Source organism: Schistocerca piceifrons, unplaced genomic scaffold (genome assembly GCF_021461385.2).
Source record: "Schistocerca piceifrons isolate TAMUIC-IGC-003096 unplaced genomic scaffold, iqSchPice1.1 HiC_scaffold_2290, whole genome shotgun sequence".
NCBI classification, from domain to species: Eukaryota; Metazoa; Arthropoda; class Insecta; order Orthoptera; family Acrididae; genus Schistocerca; species Schistocerca piceifrons.
In genome coordinates, this window is record NW_025728218.1 from 415,447 (window position 1) to 435,757 (window position 20,311).

At 42.5% G+C, this 20,311-nt stretch overlaps 1 long non-coding RNA gene across 1 annotated transcript in view; it reads right to left on the reverse strand.

The window, feature by feature from the left end:
- The window catches only part of LOC124742277, a 199,516-nt gene extending 185,473 nt beyond the window's left edge, over nt 1-14,043 (reverse strand). The window contains exon 1 of the long non-coding RNA XR_007010250.1: nt 13,937-14,043. This is a non-coding gene — a long non-coding RNA (uncharacterized LOC124742277). The remainder of the gene's footprint in view (nt 1-13,936) is intronic.
- Between the last annotated feature and the right edge of the window lie 6,268 nt (nt 14,044-20,311).

Genomic DNA, 20,311 nt, shown 5'->3' on the forward strand with positions numbered 1-20,311 from the left:
CCACCAGGGGACTGGTACGCGACGTGGAGAAGAAGTAGGGTCAGGGATGGAATATTCAGCAGCAGCAAGAATGACTTCCGTGAGGTGTGCGACCTGACGATCGCAGCTTGTGAAGGTTTGATCTTGAAAGGTCGCCCAGGAAGAGAAGAGCTCCCAGTCTGCCTTGGAGATGGTCCAACTAGAGGAGCACGGAGAGGGGGTATATTGCAGGAGATGGATAACACACGGGAAGTGGTCGCTCGAATATGTATCAGAAAGTGCATACCACTCAAACCGGCGTGCAAGTTGGGGAGTACATATAGAGAGGTCTAAATGGGAATAGGTGTGAGATGTGTCTGAAAGAAAAGTAGGGGCGCCAGTATTGAGGCAGACAAGATTGAGCTGGTTGAAAAGGTCTGCTAACAGGGAGCCCCTCGGGCAGGATGCTGGAGAGCCCCAAAGGGGATGGTGGGCATTGAAGTCTCCAGTTAACAAAAATGGTGCAGGTAGCTGAGCAATAAGTTGCATCATGTCTGCCCTGGTAACGGCAGACGACGATGGAGTGTAAACAGAACAAATGGAAAATGTGAAAGTGGGGAGAGTAATGCGGATGGCAACTGCCTGCAGGCCGGTGTGCAACGGGATGGGATCGTAGTAAATATCATCCTGGACCAGCAAAATAACCCCTCCATGAGCCGGGATACCTACCACAGGGGGTAGGTCAAAACGCACAGAGGTGTAGTGTGCCAAGGCAATTTGATCGCATGGGCGTAGCTTCGTTTCCTGGAGGGCTACGACGAGCGGACGGTGCAAGCGGAGCAGCAACTTCAAGTCCTCTCGATTGGAGCGAATGCTGCGAATATTCCAGTGAATAAGTGCCATCGTAAGAAGAAAAGGAAGAGGAAAGAAGGGGTCACCTCGAAGGTCGCTGAGGGCCTGACTTCGAGCGAGCACTGCCACCGCTATCAGTAGGTGGACAGTCATCGTCCATTGGGTCCATAAGTTCATCCGAAATCTCGGCAACATGGCCGGGAGGGGAAGCTTCCGCCGCGAGTGAACGGCCAGATGTTCAGCTACCAGTGGTGCGGCCAGGCGAAACGGATGACGGCCTGGGGCGGCAACGGCTGGGTGGCGCAGGAGAAGAAATGCGCCGTGGCGGAGAAGGAGAACTGTGCTTCCTATGAGCCTTCTTGGAAGGTCGTTTGGTGGAGGTACCGGTCGAAGGCTGGGAGGTCGAGGGACGTAGGAAGTCTGCACGGGATGGTTCCTTTTTGAAGGCCCGTGCATCTGACTTCGGGGTCTTCGTCTTAGCAGAAGCTGATGAAGGGGCTGGTGTCTGAGGGGTGATGGGAGGAAGAAGTGACGTCGACCGCGCGATCTTAGCACTGGCCGAATGGATGAACGTGGTGCTGAAGGTCAGATCGCATGTCTGGGTTGCCACCTCCCTGGTAGTCCGAGGAGAGGCGAGGACAGTACTGTATTTCCCCACTGGGAGCAGCGTGGGCTTCCTACTAGCCAATAGCTTGCGAGCAGCCGAGGTGGACACTTTTTCTTTGACCCGAATTTCTTGGATACAGCGTTCTTCCTTATAGACAAGACAGTCGCGGGAGGATGCGGCATGGTCACCCTGACAGTTCACACAACGAGGAGACGGAGGTGGACAGTCACCCTCATGGGCATCCCTGCCACAAGTGACACATTTAGCCGCATTGGAACAAGACTGTCGAGTGTTATTGAAACGCTGACACTGGTAGCAGCGCGTAGGTGTCGGGACATAGGGGCGAACAGAAATAACCTCGTAGCCCACCTTGATGCGCGATGGCAGCTTAACACTATCAAAAGTCAAGAAAAGTGTCCGGGTCGGTACAAGGTCATTGTTGACCTTTTTCATGACCCTATGGACAGCCGTCACGCCCTGCTCAGCGAGGAAAGATTGAATCTCCTCATCAGTCAATCCGTCGAGGGATCTAGTATAGACCACACTACGAGACGAATTCAAAGTTCGGTGAGCCTCCACCCGGACAGGGAACGTGTACAGGAGTGTGGCCCGAAGCAGTTTTTGTGCCTGAAAGGCGCTCTCAGTTTCTAGTAATAAGGTACCATTACGCAACCTGGTACAAGATTTGACAGATCCGGCTATGGCATCTACGCCCTTCTGGATAATGAAAGGGTTGACAGCAGAAAAATCCTTTCCGTCCTCAGATCGAGAAACGACGAGGAACTGTGGGGCAGGCGGTAGTACTTTTGTCACTGGTGGCTGGTCACGTTTCCGTTTTTGGGCAGAAGTCGAAAGAGATGGAGTAGAATCCATTGCGGAGAAATCCCCCATGATTGCCAGCATCTCCGATGGCGCGCTCCTTCCTTGTGGGGACCCTCTCAGAGGGCTCTCCCGCCTTAGGTGAATGTTTACGCCTCAGGTCACACCTCCCGAGAAACAGCCGGAGGGACCAATCGGCATGGTCAGAAGGTATCAGCTCAGGCAATCACCCCTCCCTGGGCCTGGCCTTTACCAGGGGGTACGTGCGTGCCTTAAAGTGTCTACCCAGGGCGGGGAATTACGCGTTACCCCGTCACCGGCTACGCGTGCGAACGCGTTGGTCAGCCTTCAGGCACGCACAGGGAGGAAGGAAGAAGAGGAAAAAGAAGAGAGAGAGGGAGAAAGAGGACAGACTGTCTCAAACGCCGAGGCCTAGACCAGAGAAGGCAAGGAGAAGAAGGCAATGAGAAGGCAAGGAGAAGAAGGCAATGAGAAGGCAAGGAGAAGAAGGCAATGAGAAGGCAAGGAGAAGAAGGCAATGAGGAGGCAAGGAGAAGAAGTCAAGGGAAAGAGTAAGGAAGACAGTGAGGTGGAGAAGAGCAAAGAAAGGAACCAACCAAAGGAAGGAAGAAACGGGAAGTGAAAAACCAAAAAGACCACAATTATACGTCGTGGAACCGTCCGTCTCCGGACGCAGGCGCTAACTACCCCCGTGAGGGGGATGGACTCCTTTTAGTCACCTCTTACGACAGGCAGGAATACCTCGGGCCTATTCTAATCCCCGGACCCGCAGGGGGGACATTCAGTCTGACTCCCCAACAACATTGTTTCTTCCTAAGTAATGAATCACCCCCACAATGGGTAATCCTACTATGACCATTGAATAGAGGGTATAAAACAGTTGATTCCTTTCTAGAGGAGTGCAAGGAAAAGAGCCAAACTGCAGCAGATTCCTTGCCCTTGCGGAGTTTATTACCAGGAGCAGTAGCACACCAGATGTCATTCCACTTCCGGGCAAAGAGGTTTGATCTAGATCCAAATATCTGCAGCTGAAATCATGAAAAGGAATGGGGTTAAGTATCATCTTTCTCTGGGTCCCAAGTCATGTGGGCATCCCAGGGAATTAACTGGCTGAGTGTATTGTTAGAAAAGCAAACTGAGCATGTGGCATGGCCAAGGACAGTGAGAAGGTCATGGATAGCAGAGATCAAAGGGTGACAAAAGTAGCAACAGTTGATAGGCTGCAGGCTGCTCATTGTGTCTGAACAAATTAAAACACTGTGGAGGGAAGCCTGAGAAATGGAAAGGAGGGCCCTGTGAATAGCTAAAACTCTGCTGTGAGCACACCACATGATCCTGGCAATAAATATTGTTCAATGGCAGTACAAGATGTGGAAGTGTATCCCACCTTGTCAACTGTCTTAGAACCATCAGTGTAAAAGATGAAGGCACCCTGTAACTGCATGGATGGCACCTAAAAGATTCTAGAAAACCATAGGTGCAGCAGAGACCTTAGGACCCTGAAACAGGTTGCTCCTAATATGTGGTCTAGGTACCATCCAAGGATCATAGGAAGGGGGGGGGGGGGCTGAAAGGGAAGGGGGAGGGGAGATAAGTGAAATGCACAAGGTCCATTCCAGTGAGTGGATATGGAGATCCCAACGAACGACAAAGGGAAGTGAGACACATGCCAACCAGCAATCCCGCCTGTGGGAGGTTGCCACCAGTGAGACAGCCCTCACTTGCAAAGAGGACACCATTCACAGGATGGTCAGGGAATTGGCAAATGGTGATTGTGTAATTTCTAAGCAGAGATGTCAATACATGTATAGATTAATTTACATACATTTACAGAATGAAATTTTCACTACAGTGCAATGTGCATGCTATTTCTGAACTTGGTGGCAGATTCAGACTGTTTGTTATAATGGAACTCTAACCTAGAACTGCGCCTTTTCTTTTCCTCTTTTTTTTTTGTTTTTTTTTTTTTTTTTTTTTTTTTTTTTTTTTTTGAGAACAGATCATAGCAACTGTGTTTTCTGGTTATGACTCACAGCCTGCCCTCACAGCTTTTCTTTTTCCAGCACCTCAATGTACCTTCCACAACTTCAGACATTCTCATGCATTAATTTCTGAACGAGCACTCCTGAGAAAAAGAGTATCATGGGGAAACCATTACCAAAATTAATCTCCATTGCAGAGTGAAAACTTGATCTTGTTAAGTCTTTATCTTGTTAAAAGCATAGGTTAGTGGTGAAACACACACATGTAAATGACATGAATACTAGCCCTGTGCTGTCCTTATCCCTTCTTGTGAGAGAAATAATCATTCTTATGTCAGATATTAAACACTTATCACCAATTGCATGTAAATAAATTTCAAATTACTACAGGATACTTTGTTTCATTTTGAGCCACATGACACTGGTGAAGTGAGTTTATTTGATACTTTGTTGTTTGATGTACTCTTACTTGAGAATTACTTTCTTATTTCTAAATCCCACACTGAAAAAACACTGGGCGATCCATTGTTGTGCGAACTATGTCAAGATTAGACATGTTGTCCTCTCCTTTTTCATAAAACAGTAAGGAATATTGTGTAGTGCGCATTATAACTGTACAGTTATGTGGAGAATTTCTACGAGTTCAGCTGATGCTCAAGAGAGATTGTCTGTCTACAGTTCAAGGGGCTGAAGATTACACCCAGGTATGCAGAATCTACCTGCTCGACTGCCAGCTGTGAGCAAAGCTGTCAGTAGGACGGTGCAGAGGTTCCTCCATTCCAGTGGTGAACTGTTAGCCACACGAATGCACCCACCAGTCACTGGCACAGTGCACACAATGGAGGCAACACTGCAGTTCGGAGAAATCCCCGAGGAGCACGCTTAGGTAGGTGGGCTGATGGGCGATAAGCCAGCGGCACGACTTCAAACCATTATAGGTGGTGCAGGAGCGCAACTGCCACCTGTGCTTTTAACAAGATGAAGATGCACATCTGTCAGTTCTTGGAAGCATTTGAAGTCAACCCAGTTGGGGGATTGGCAGCCCAAGATAGGTTTCAACTGATGCACCAAATCCACTACACATAAGTGGGGTTTCTCACTATGTTTGGCCACATGACAATCTGACAATACACCTTGGTCAATGCTCTGCTTGCAAAGGGTGGGGGTGCTCAGAAGAGCCATTATGGGCCACCCTTGCAAAGGAATAGCCAAACAGCCATCGACACACCATGCTGGTAGGATGCCAAAGATATGCAGAGACTGAACTGGGACTACTGCTGTGCACCATGTCAACAGAATGTATGGGATGACATTGACCACTTCCAGATGTGCTACCTTGCTGTCTCAGTCATCTCAGGAAACCATCACAGGTGCAAAGTATGGCCCCTGCTGACACCTGCAATGCAAAACCGCTTCTAGTTTGTGTCTTACGAAGGTTTACCCACTGCACTTGTCAAAATACTGTGAGTTTCTGAACAAAACATCTGTTTGAGGTGCGACTTACTGTTAACATTTGTTTTTTTGTTTCAAAGAATCACTTTATGAAATAATATCAACTTTCCTCTCCTCTAATGTAGCATCTTAAGATCGCCATTCCAGGCTGAAACCAGTCAAAATTAAAACTAGAAACAAGTATAAATATTTTCTCTAGGTCTACTTTCAATCTTAGTGAATTGGTATTAAATGCATATGGTTATATTTATGGGTGGCGTTTGGTGAACAGGTGTTTTCTGCTTTTATGACTCATTGCACAAGATATGCATGTCCAGTATAAAGCAATATTCGACTGTAAAAATTCTATAATAGACAAATATTGTAGCAACATTTCAAGCAGTTATTCACTAACAGTGAAAGTAATAAAGCACCTGCACATCTAGTGCAAAATGTAGGGAAGCAAAAGCACACTCAGAATATTGGAAATCAGGGAATTTCATACATAAAGCTGCTTAGTTGACAATGCACCCATTCACCAAATGCCTCCCATTATTATGAATCATGTGTATGTTGGTACCATTTTAGGAACTCTACAGTAGACCTAGTGAAAATATTTGCACTTGTTCAGGTCTCAATGTAAGTTGTTCTTTTCTTTATTTTGGCATTTGGAGATAAGGAGATAGCCAATGGCGGAAGAAACTGATGACTAAAATAAAAGTTGTCAAAAAATAAAAAATTTTAACTTTATAGTGTCAGAGTTGTATAGTGTGTTGAGATGAAGGGTCAGTTTTTTATTGCGAGAATTTTCAAAAAATAGTCTTCTTCATGGGTAAACTGAGTACATAAAACTAGTGTGACCCACTCCTTAGTACTTTTCTATTGTGGCATCTCCACCAGATTAATACATTGGTCCCATAACCCCTCTCAGTTTATCAATCAATCAAACGGCAAGGTCATCAGTCTGTGATTCCAAAGTGAGTCACAGAAGAAAGAGGGCCTGCTAAAAGTGGATGGATCCAGTTAGGGGAATCAAATTATAAAATAATGATTATCAAACACGTACATTAAAACATAAAAGGTAAGATCAAACCAAAAAACTTGGAAAAGGGGAAGGAGGGGGGGGGGGGGGGGGGAGGGGGGCACTGTGTGGGGTCACAGACCGAGAAGACTGTAAAAGAAGTCCCAACCACAACCAACCTGCCCCAGCACCAAGACTAAAGTAGAACCTTAAATCTGGAAATAAAAACCACTTCCATGGAAGAAACTGAGGACCAGTTCAACCATCCATGGATCGTCTGCTAATATTACATTTAAGGAATCTGGAAGACAGTATCTCACATATTGTTGGAATGTCCCCCCCATCTCTTGGCCCTTCGTGTTAAGTCCAGTCAGTCTGGTTAGACAACCACATTGTGGGGGAAGGGTCATTATGTAGGAGGAAACAATGGGTGAGCCTTGTACAACCAATGTGTAAAGGGCATAAAACAGTGGATTCCTTCTGAGAGGAGTGGAAGGAAGAGAGCCGTACTGCAGTAGACTCCTTGATCGTACAGAGCTTTTTACTCATAGCAGTAGCACTCCAGAGGGCATTCCTCTTTTGAGGAAAGAGAGATTTAATGTAGATCCACATATCCACAGCTGGAATCGGGAAATGAAATGGGGGTAAGTATCTGCTTCTCTAATCAGTCAGCCAGTTCACTACCTGGGATGCCCACATGACTTAGGATCCAGAGAAAGAAAACTTAAGAGGCAGCACACTCAAGGTCAGAGAGAAGGTCATGAATAGTAGAGACCAAATGCTGAAAAGAGCAACATTGATCAATAGCCTGCAGGCTGCTCATGGAGTCTGAACAAATTAAAACACTGTGGAAAGAGGCCTGAGAAAGAAAGGAGGGCTCTCTGAATAGCTAGATGCCCTGCTGTGAACACACTACATGATCTCAGAAATAGATGGTGTTTGAAGCCAGTAGAAGACAGGAGGGAGACATCCCTCATTGACGAAGAGCCCAGGTTACAGAGGATGGTCAGGGAATTGGCAAACTGTGATTGTGTAAGAAAAAGGGTTTGACACCTTTGGATGTGTAGAAGGGAACTCCCCACTTCTGTGAGGAGACTATCAACAGGATTAGTGCAAAAGGCACCAATAGCCATATGCACCACACAATGATTGACAGGGTCAAGGAGTTAAAGTGGAAGCAGCTGCTGAGCCATAAGCCTGACTACCATGCTCTGCTCATGTCCAGACTAGATTATGGTAAAGATGGAGAAGAGTGGAATGGTCAGCACCCCAACATGTGTGGGCCAGGAGGTGGAGAACATTAAGCTTCCACATACATGTAGTCTTTAGGTGGTGAGTGTGGGGCAGCCATGCCAGCTTGTTATCAGAAATAAGGTCCAAGAAATGGGACTGTGCTATAACATCAAGGAACTGGTTACATTAATAAAGTTCTGGATCGGGGTGTAATGTCGGTCTATGACTAAAATGCACAATGCACATTTTGGAGGAAGAAAACTGGAAGCCACGGGTGGTGGCCCATGCAGAGGCCCATCGGATGGAAGCATCTGCTAAGCGCCAGCTCCAAGGTGCCGAGTGGAAGCTGCACCAGATACAAAAATTGTCGATGTACAATGCCGGTGTAACCAGAAGCCCAACAGAGGCCACAAGCACATTGATGGCAATGAGGAACAGTGTGACACTTAGCACAGAACCCTGTGGGATACCATTCTACTGAATCTGGGGGGCACTAAGTGAAATGCCAACCAAAAGCCAGAAGAGCTGGTGAAATAAAAACCTATGGATAAAAATTGGAAGGGGACTACGGTAGCCCCAGTTATGGAGGGTAACTAAAATGTGATGGCGCCAAGCCATGTCATATGCCTTATATAGTTCAAAGAAGATGGCAGTAAGGTGCCAGCGATGAGTAAAAGTCTGTGAAATGGCTGATTCCAATCTGGATAAATGACCATTTGGAGGTCGCTCTGTCCAAAAGCCACACTGATACAAGGACAAAAGGTCCTGAGATTCAAGTACCCAACATTATCTGAAGCTGATCATCCTTTTGATCAGTTTACAAAGTACATTGGACAGCTACCACCCAATTAGTCTGACTAGAGACACTAGGTTTTTCCTGGGCTTAAGGACAGGGCTAACTATACTGTCTTGCCATTGTGACAGAAAAGCACAAGTGAGCCAAATGTGGTTTAACAGCAGTGTCAGCAGAAAATAGTGGCAGGGACGCCTTGCACGACTGCATCAAAGGTATTTGAGAGGGGGGTTCACAGCAAACATAAATAAAGGCTAATTGGCCCAGTGGAATGCACGACATGGGGGCCTGTCTGCCTGGTATCAGCAGAGGAACCATAGAATCACCAGAAAGTGGTCACTATCACAAAGGTCATCATGGGATGACCAATGTAGGGAAGCCACCAGGGCAAGGGAGGAGATCGTGAGATTGATAGCAGAGAAGGTGCCATGGGTGGCATTGAAGTCAGTAGAGGAATCATCATTGAGGAGACACAAATCGAGGTCCGTGATAAGTTGGTCAATTAGGATACCCCTACCCATTGAAGTAACACTCCCCCACAGTGGATGGTGGGCACTGAAGTCCCCAAGGAGGAGAAATGGTGGTTGGAGTTGCTGGATTAAGGTAGACATAAGGAATTGGCCTACCTGGATGGAGGTAGACATTGAAAATGGTGATTGGATCCCCTATGTACCAACTTGGAAGCGATAGTGGTTTGAGTGCAAACAAATCTGGCAGTCACTAATGAGATCGGAGAGAACCAATGTGCAGAACCCACCACATGCTACCCCAGAGCCAGCATGGTTCCAACAGAACACCAGGTAACCACGAAATGTTGATCACACTCCCTCACAGAAATGTGTTTCTTGAAGAACAAGACAGAATGCAGAATAGGAGGAGACAATATGTTGCATTTCTGGTAGGTGATGTACTATTCCCACATGATCATCCAGTGGAATTGCAAGGGATACTATCAAGGTAGACATGCAGAAGCTGGGGAGGAGGTCAGTCACTAGTCATCACCTGCAAGGATGGGGTGATAACCATGAATAAGATGTCAGACTCATGTTGCGAGAGGCAAGATGGCACCTCCAGGGGCACTGTTGGTGCCTTGTCTTGGGATTTATGTTTCTTCTTCTTCTTTTTCTGAGGTGGAGAAGGGCAGGACACAGAGGGTGTAATGGTTTCTGCAAGATCTGGAACTGAAAGAGAATGGGTGACCTTGGGGTGCACAAATGGTGCACTTCGTGGCTGAGTGGTGGTCAGAGTCTTCTGGCCTGAGAGACACTGGGGAGAGGAATCCCAGAAGGGAGCCCAATCATCAGCTGATGCTGAAGAATGGAGCACTGGGCACTTCTCTGACTGGGCAGGGGGAGCCACTCCCTGATGGGAGGCTGTGGGAACTGCAAGGGGTGGGGGGTTTGGGGAAACTGGGAAGGAGAAGGGGTAAGGACAAGGGAGGAGGAGGAAAGGAAGTAACAGAGGCAAAAGTTGAAGATAGTGGCAATGGGTGGAGTCTCTCATACTTTCGGCGGGCCTCAGCATATGACAGGTGATTCAGGGACAAGTATTCTTGGATCTTCTTTTCTCTTTTGTAAACTGGCAATCCGGCAAGCTAGGGGAGTGGTGGTCAGCTCAACTGACACACACAGGTGTTGGAATACAAGAGATTCCTTCATGGACTGGATGGCCATAGTCACCACACAAAGGGTCCCCTGTATGGCAGGAAGAAGACATATGCCCAAAATGCAAGCACTGAAAGCACCGCATACATGGAGGGACATATGGCTTCATGTCACATCTTCTCTGGGAGGGTATCCCTCTCAGAAGGCAGAATAAGGGAGCCAACACTGGTGCAGTTGTCTTTGCAAGCCTCCTCCACAAGTCGAATAAAATGAACACCACACCACTCCAGATTAGCTGGGAGTTCCTCATCAGTTTACAGGATGACGTCCCTGTCAAAAATTAATCCCTGGACCATATTTAGAGATTGGTGAGGAGTAATTGACACTGTCACAAGAAAGCCTGCAGTGTGGCAAAGACAGCCTTCATCAAAGGCTGCAGCACATCTACCTATTCCATCTTCTGACCATGAAAAAATGACAAGGACTATGTTTCTCTAATTAGTACAATAAAAGAGGAACTTAAGTGGTTTATGGAGATACTAAATCTATCCCAAGCTTTCGAATTGCTTTGAGATCTTTTTCTACTTCTGTAGATGACATTCCTCACAATTTGCAAATGAAATTAATAGATCTACTTTCCACAGCATTAGCCTCCTTGTCTTCATCATGAGTCTGTGAAAGTAATGGCAATGTTTGGCTCAACATAACTCTGTGACAGATTTTTTACTGTTATAAAAATTAATGTATTGTGGCTAAGAGCAAAGTAGTTGATGAAAATTTATATAACTGTTGTGGAGTTAGTCTGTATGTAGAAATTTTGTTTCCGACATTAATTTCATTGCAAAGTCGACTTGCAGTACTTAAATAAGCTGGATCTCAAGTGATATGCAGCTAGGAAATAAAAGACACCATGGAGAAGGCAGGGAAGAATATGGGGGGGGGGGGGGGGGGAGGGGAGGGGAGGAAGAAAGCAGCTGCCTGGCACCCCTGTATGCACGCCACACTCAGGTGCCTGCTCAAGTGCAAGTGTACCTCACACAAGCAGGTTTCTTGCCCACTCCTGCACTACAGTTTACATAATTTCTCACTCCTTGTGACTAACGGTACTTTTCCTCCCCAGCGCAAGCATTCTTTTATTCATATAGGGGAAGATGAGGTAATCCCAAAGGGTAGGTCACAGTGAACATTTAAATTTCTAAGAAACCAACCACATTGCATAGGTTAAACTTTATATTTTAAATGCTTGCCCCCTGGAGTAAAAACATACAACTTAGTTGCAGTGTAGCCACTGATTGAGTTTTGCTGGCAGCGAAAAATTTTCATTGCTCATGTCAGATGACATTGGAGATCACCACGTATAGTATTTAAATCTGCATGCTTATTTTTTGTTTACATATAGCAAATATCCAAAAACTCAAAAATTTGTATTAGCTTTCAGAACATTTTTAGTATGATTTGAGAGCTGTCTCTAAAAATGTTGTATTACAGCCAACAGGTACTACTGTAGAGTCTTTATGTCTTGAATTATGTAATATTGTTGTAAGAAGCTAAAATTGTATTGTCAGTTTGCTGATTTATGGAAACAATTTTACAATGGTGTTTTTATTGTTGTCGAAAGACATGAATTACAAAATTCAAGGGAAGAAGGGATCATAGAGGAAAATAGTGATAAATTGTCTTCCATTTAATTTTCATTCTGAGATGAGGTGCAGACATGTATGATGTATTAAGCAGCCCACCTCATGAGCACCTGAAAGCTTTGAAAAGTGGCAGATTATTTTCCAATTAAAGCTGGGGGGGGGATTTGAACCCACATTTTCCAGAAACTTTGCTAAATAATTTGTTAACACATTAAACACCTTGACAGTCATCCAGTGCTAATCGATATGAACAAGTTTCTGAAATCAGAATTTGATCTAGCAGCAAGTCTCAAAATTGCTCAGAGATTTAATGAAGTGAAGAGAATCACAGGAAAACATTTTTTTTTTTTACAGTTTTAGAAAATATTATCCTGAAATTTTTTAAGAACTTCAAAATTGACAAGTATTGTGTGGGCTCTTGTGTTCCATAAACCACAAGTTGACAATTTCTATGGGAACACTATATTTCTTTTGAAGGTAATTAAATTTCTTCTCTCTCACATTTGTAACACCACTCAAACAGGTGCATCAAATGCGCATAAAAATGATGAAGTCCCTTAAATAAAAGGGTGAAAAACTGGGCAAACTAACATCCACACAAAGTGGTTGAAATATAACACTAACTCAATTAAAGTCACTGGTTATTTTCTACCACCACTTTTCATCAATGTTGCCAACGTGGGGGTACCCATAAGATTTGCAAGCGGTGATGGTGGGAGGGGGGAGGGGGGGGGTGTCACTGTTCTGTGGGTACTTCATACTGGTCTCAATGTGCACAAGAAAGATTTAATTTAACATGCAAAAACAAAGGAGCACAGTGAGAAAGTGAAAATGGACAGAATTTCAAAATCTTGCCACAAAATTGAGCAGTGGGGAGTCAGTAACAGAGTGAAAAATGCTGAATTCTAAATTGTCAAGTGCAGAGCAACATCAACTGCAATTACTTAGTTTCTTAATGATGTGGAATGAGGCACTTTACATTAATATCACCAAGAGTGTTTAGAGAATTTCCGCGTAATTTCTAGAACCACTCGGCCTTCTACCTTCCCGAATACATGATATTTTAAATATAAGTGTGAGAGAGCCTATCTACTGTGTGTCACCTGTCTGTGTGTGCAGGTCTAAAGTGTGTAGTGAGAAGACCGTAGACATGGCAGTCAAATGGAACCAACAGCACTTGTCGGTCATGTCAAGGAAATTGTAATGAAAGAACACACCAGCCCCAAGAAACTTATGTGTTGTTCTGAGCTGTTTCGTAACTTTATTGTAGTGATGAAATAAACAGATGAGTTGAAAAAAGATTTTTAGCAACTTTTAACACAGATGTACTAGAGGCAAGACTTGTTCACTGTTTCGGTGGCTGTTGAATCAACTATGTGGTAAATGTATCTTAATTTGTGTCTAATGTGAGATGATATGGATGACTTACAAGAAGTCTAATGTTTATGTGTGAACTGATTATTTTTTTCTTTATGAAAGTTGAACTGTCCGTCTGAAGTTTGGGATGAGATTATCTCGAAAACTATACATTGAGTAAAAATAGTGGGTAAGATGAGTTCATAAGCTCAAAGGGGGCCATCAAATAATACTACATGTGACCCCCATCCCCCACCCCCTTGCGTGAGGGGCAACTTTTAAATCTTAAATGGAAACACCATTTTTTATTGCAGATTCGTATTCTCAATAAAAAAGTAATCAAGTTTCATCTGATACATTTTTTTAAACCACTGACAGATGGCACTGGAATCAAGAAACTTTAAAATTGGGAAAGAACTCCAATTTATTTAGAATGATTAGATAAAGATGCATCAAATTGATGCAAAATGTGCACCAATTCTTTCATTACACCAAATTAAGATTTTTTCTTTCTTTCTTTTTTCTTTTTTTTTTTTTTTTTACAAAAAAAATTTTTGATAGAGGAAGGGGAATGGTATTAAAGTTTCGTTAGGGAACTCTTCACAACACCATTAATCACCCGACTGTGGTGCTACCATCGCCAAACTGCGAACTATTGCTCAGTATAAAGGTCGGTTCATTGTGATCTGACGTCACTTCACTTTCCGATTGTGAACCGTAAACATCAACTGACTAAAGTAAATTATTCCTTAGCAAAACATGGCTTACTATCCTCCTTCAGAGACTGTTGATGTGATGTTAATTTTAGATGAATGTCATAACAATTATGATGCAGCTGCACAATTGTATGCCGATCGTTTCCCAAACAAACGACATCCAAGCAAAAACATTTCAAGCTTGTCGAGAGCAGTTTCGAATAATGAATATGTGCACCATCCAACTTGTCATTGTGAATACAATGAAAATTACGCTGTTGCCCATACCATTCTCGCCTGTCTTGAACTGGATCCTGAAATTAGTAGTCATGCGATTCAGAGACAAACTGGAATACCGAAATCGACTGTTTTGAGGATTTTGAAGGCACATAAATATCATGCTTATCATATCACACTGACACAGGCATTAATGCTGAAATATATGCAAATACACGTGCATTTCTGCCAATGGGCCTTGGAAATCACAAGAGGTGACAATGATTTTTTTAGATAATGGAAAATTAAATCATCATGATTGTCAATGGGTCTGTGCCAGTGTGGTTTGACAGAGGACCAATATTGACAATCAACACAGATGGTGGTTAATGGTCTGGTGTGAAACTTTAAATGGTTTACTTGATAGGACCATATTTTTTGGGTGAAATGTCACTAGGGAATCTTATTTACAACTTCTCTACAATGATTTGTTGGAGCTAATGGAAGATGTTGATTTAGAAACTAGGCAGTGAATGTGGTTCCAACAGGACAAAGCAGCTCCCCATTATGCTAAAAATGTGTGTAACATTTCAAATTTACAGTACCCTGGTAAGTGGATAGGACGCAGCGGACCAATTCAGTGACCTCCATGTTCACCAGACCTAACATCTCCTGATTTTTTCTTGTGGGGTTATTAAAAAATTATTGTCTGTGAAAGACAGCCCACAACCTGAAACGATATGGAGCAACGCATTCAAAGAGCATGTGCAGCCATACCACAGGATGTGCTGCTCATAACTGTGTACAACTTTTGCAGACAATTGACTTTATGCATTGAAGCAAATGGGGATAATTTTCAACAATTTCTTTGTGGCTAATTTCATTAATTAAGCACCCCAAATTGTGAGAGGTAAGGGGATTCACACTAATGAAGCACCCCAAAATGTGAGAGGCAAGGGGACTCTCACTAATGAAGCAACCCATGGGAACATCATTCCACTACATCCATGTTGTCGTTCCTGGGTAATGCTAAAAGTAGGATACAGTACGTTTTGTACAAAAATAGGTTAATTTGGCATAACAAAACATTTGGCACACATTCTTTAGTGATTTTACGCATCTTTCTTGGATGATTCTAGATAAATCAGAGTTCTTCCCCAATTTTACTTTTTTCTCTATTTCAGTACCATCTGTCAATGGTTTAAAAAACTGATTCAGACAAAACTTGATTACTTTTTTATGAAGAATTCAAATCTGGAATAAAAAATGGATGTTTCTGTTTAATATTTAAAAGTTGCCCCCTGCCCCACTCAATGGGGCAGGGGATGGAGGTTAAGTCTAGTATCATTTGATGTCCCCCTTTGAGCGTATGAACTCTTCTTACCCACTACTTTTACTCAATGTATAGTTTTCAAGATAATCTCATCCAAAACTTCAGTTGGATCACCCTGTATATATTCCTTTAACTACCATCATTCTTTGGAGAAGAAGTTTTTGGAGACTGACATAGAGCCAGCTATCCAGACAAGAAGATCAGCTAAGCATGCCAAGTAAGTCCATGCATGTAAAAGAAGTGAGAAGGTTGCAATCCAACTTCACACATTCTTGTGGTCAAAAACATTAGAATGTAGTGACCAGTGTGAAACGACCAAAGGAAAAAAGGAATTTTGATACAAAAACAAGAGAAAATCTATCAAGTGTTTCAATAGCAACCAAGCACAACAAGACAAAAGAACTATTTCAAGGAATTGGATTCTGCCTAAATATCCAATGAAGAAAATTTGTAACTGTAAATAAGGGAGAAGAAGTGAAAAAACCACAATGAGTAAAAACTGGAGAGTTGATCTCGACCTATTAGTTTAAGAAGAGATATGCCTAGAATGGTATGTAGCAGCGAATGGAAAAGTAACAACCAAACTAATGTCTTACACCCAAACATGTGGAGAGAACAATGCAGTTGCTCTTATAACATTAACAGAAATATGCAGGGTGAAAATAGTGAAAAATGACAGATGAATGTTGTGGTGACACCACAAGGCACCAAACTTGCTAGGTTGTAGGTTTCAAATCGGCCGCAGTCTATCAGTACACATTGGACCCGCGAGTTGCCACTCTCAATGCTAGCAGAAAAAGTGCCGCCACTCAGCTGGTCTTAAGAGACAGGCTAGCTCACTGGCCAGTTCTACAGCCAACTTTGAAGCCGTAACAAGTGAACCATTCCTATTAGAGATCTCATTTGCAGAGATACGCTAGTTAGCACAGCCTTCAGCTAAGTCAGTAGCTATGACCTAGCCGGGTGCCACTTACAGTTTACACATTGAAAATTGATCTATATGCGTGAAGCAATCAGAATTGTAAAGAATTATTCAGTCTATAACTACACTTCTAAATATTATTGTACAAAGTCTAGATCAACGTTCACTGCTGATGCTGAATTAAAGCTAAGTATTTAATTGTATTCCTGTCTACTAACTTTCTAACCACCTAAGTTACAGATACATCCCATCAAGTATAGTTCAGTGATCCTCATGTGAGCCCACGTGATCAACGCTGCAATTAATGGCCACACCACATTATTAGACTAAGAGTCAAACTGTGTGACTCAACCGGGTCACCCTTTTCTCACGAGGCCCATAGTTCCGCCTCATACATAACAAATGTGTGTGGCAATAAAAAGGAAAACATTCCTGCAAACACGAGCTAGTAAATTAGTCTTTAGTGATGTAACTGTAGAAGTAGCTGTGAATGGCCACTGATTTAAGTCAAATATATTTGTACTAAGTAGTATAAAATTTCTGAAGATAAACTTTTAAATTACCTAATTAGGCTCAAATATTATCCATGACCAACACATGTACATTTCCTTTAACAGGTAATTGTGTGAAACAGATATTGCCAAGTAATGTCATGAAGTAGTATTGAACTTCCTGTTCAAATACCCCATGGATGAAATCTTAGCACAATTAAATGAGGAAAGTTTGCATTTAATGGAAATTTTCACTAAGCCAGACAGTATTCCATATGAGGCAGTGGCAAGACCATATATTTTCACTCTTGCTCACCATTCACTTCTCCTTATGATACATCCTGTACAAAACTTAACTGAACAGGAGGATAATGCTAAATACATGGAGAGACCAAATACAATTGCTCCAGCAGGAAAATTCTAAATACATGTCAGATGTACACCTAGCCATGTTTAGGGAGGAACACAGTTTCTCTCAAAATATTAACAGAAACACACAAACATTAACTCAACAGATGCATTATGTACCTAATCTAACTATCCAGACCTAACCAGTGATGAAGATGATGCTGGGAGTGTGCTTAAATGAACTTGCATTATGAACTCAGAGAAATGTAATAACATGGTAAGGCAATACATGGAGAAAATACTGCAATGACCGACTCTGCTATCGAGTTTTATATGTTCATCTCTCACATGTATGCTTGCTCTTCTGAAACTGGTGCCAGGGACCTGCACCCACAGATTAGGGATCTCGTAGGAACAGGATGGAGTGGAAGCACTTCTGCAACACCGGCGACCAGATAATGCTAAGCAACTTGAGGTTTGCATCAGAAATGATTTACATGAGCAAAGCATATTCTGTTGTTACTACTTACCGGAGTATACAACCACTACCTTCACTTGTCCTGTTTCAAATTCAAATTTAAATGGCTCTGTGCACTATGGGACTCAACATCTGAGGTCATCAGTCCCCTAGAACATAGAACTACCTAAACCTAACTAATCTAAGGACATCAGACACATCCATGCTCGAGGCAGGATTCCAACCTGTGACTGTAGCAGGTGCGCAGTTCCAGACTGAAGCGCCTAGAATTGCTCGGCCACCATATCCTGTTTCCTCTGAGGTTAAGTCACCTGAGGCCATCACCATCCATAAACCCCAATCTGCTTCTTCCCATAAGTTCTAGTCCAATCTCATTCCTTACTTTCTCATTCAGAATTCTTGTAGTCTGTAATGAATTACTGGATCAACTGTATTTCAGTATGTTCAATACCCTAGTCCCAGAACAGTCTGGATTCTGTGGATTCTGCACCGAGCATTCCACGATCCACTAATTCCTGCACTCAGCAGATGGCATCCTCATGGCAAAGTATCAGCGATAAAGCACTACATTAGTGTTCCGGAAACAGAGAGAACTTTTGACCCCATCTCCTGTGATTACATAATATTTAAATCACACACCATATTGTAACCAGGATACTTGCTTATAATGATCGATATGTTTCTGGGGTGGGATGATTCTCTGTTAGGAATGTCAAACATCACAGCAGCATAAATTTGATTAAGGCTAGAATTCTGTAGATTGTGTGCAATCCCGCGCTGTAATATCTACACAAAAATGTCCCCAAAGCGTTTGGTAGATGATATTACCCTGGGAAATAGGTTATTCCACAAAAATGGAAATAAAGCCAGACAAATACTGCAATTCAGGAGTATACAAAATAAACTGAAATGGCTGAGACAAGTTTTATATAGGACAAATGAGGAGCAGATCCATGACAAGTTTTAGAGAGTAATCCTATGATAGAAAAGGAAGTGCATATACAATGCACTTCTAATGGAGAAGCATAAGTTATGTCACCTAAATGAAAGCATGGAAGTGTGGTGTAGATCCCCAAAGGGAGAACCTAGAAATTTTGAACCACAAAAAAACACAGGTCCACAATCTTAACGAAACAAAATAAATTTAGCCCTAAATGGTTTTTTGACATTTTTCCAGAATTGCTGGTGTAATGTATGCCAACTGTGGCATGCTCTCCTGCTGCTGATTGGGCCACACCTCACCTCAGATCTGCTGGTCTGGCGGATTCACTGCTGGTTGCACAGTAAATGACCAACACTTGGAAGTGAGTTGCTGGTTCATCCACAAGATAGAGTGGCCTTCAAAATATTTGAATTTAATAGTGAGGTTCTTTTTTCTATTAAGAAAATAATATATTTTACAAGTCTACATCTTCTAGTGTATTCTTTGGTAAGCTTTAGTTCATAAGGCACAGTTTTTCTATCCATTATACAAGCCTAATTGTAACAATACTACTTCTATTTATTATTATTATTATTAAATACTGCCATTTCATGTGCCTGATGTGTAGATATTAACAGATTCAGTGATTACTTGGTAAGTTTGGGTCCACTGCACATGGACTACATGTCATATCTAAAAAGTTGTCCCATTAGTAAGAAATTTTACTGAATTTAATCCTGTTTTATAATTTGAATGTGTATATTTGTAATTTAACTTATTTCTGCTTTTTAATAATTATAACTAGAAGAAGGAAAAATACAATAATAAAAAAGTGAAACTTGAAGGCAATGTTTCCCACATCAGTGCTGCCTGTAAGCTGGAACTCAAATCTTTGTATTAACTTTCAACCAGTTATTAAGTGACGTGCTGATTAGACATAGATTTCAATATTGACACTGAATTTTGCTTCACAAGTTCGAAGTTTCTTTGTGAGTGAACCTTTAAAATAATTTTTACTTTTTAAATTTTTTGAGCTCAATGTCGTTAACAAGCATCTATCACTCTTTATGTTCCTTTAATCGTTATTGCAGATATCTCATGAAGACAACGAACAAAGACCATATTTTTAATGATCTAGACAGTTTTATTTGCTTCAAAAGTTTCATTGGAGTGAAGGATGATCTCAGTACATTCATTTCTGCTAATATTTATTCTATGTAGATCCTACTAATACCATGTGAACACATTTGTGTAGCTACTGTTGCATTTTTAGCATTTGCAAGGAAGAATGCTCTAGTCACTAACACTAGTAAGCATAACCCAGGGGCAAGAAGTAACACCATTCAAAGCAGAACTAAATACCCAATCTGTGACAAGCTGGTGTCCACGGTTCTTCAAATTGTCATGGTGTAAAGACTGTTCCATTAAATTTTTGGCATTCACCCACATAAATTCTGCTTTTTCTTCTTCTTCTTGTAATATTTTGGCTGAATACCATCCAGCCTTCTTCAGAGAGATCAGAGGTGACTGACACTCAAGCACTTGCTCTGTCATTTTTAACTCTAAGACTGAGCCACTGAATATGCGGC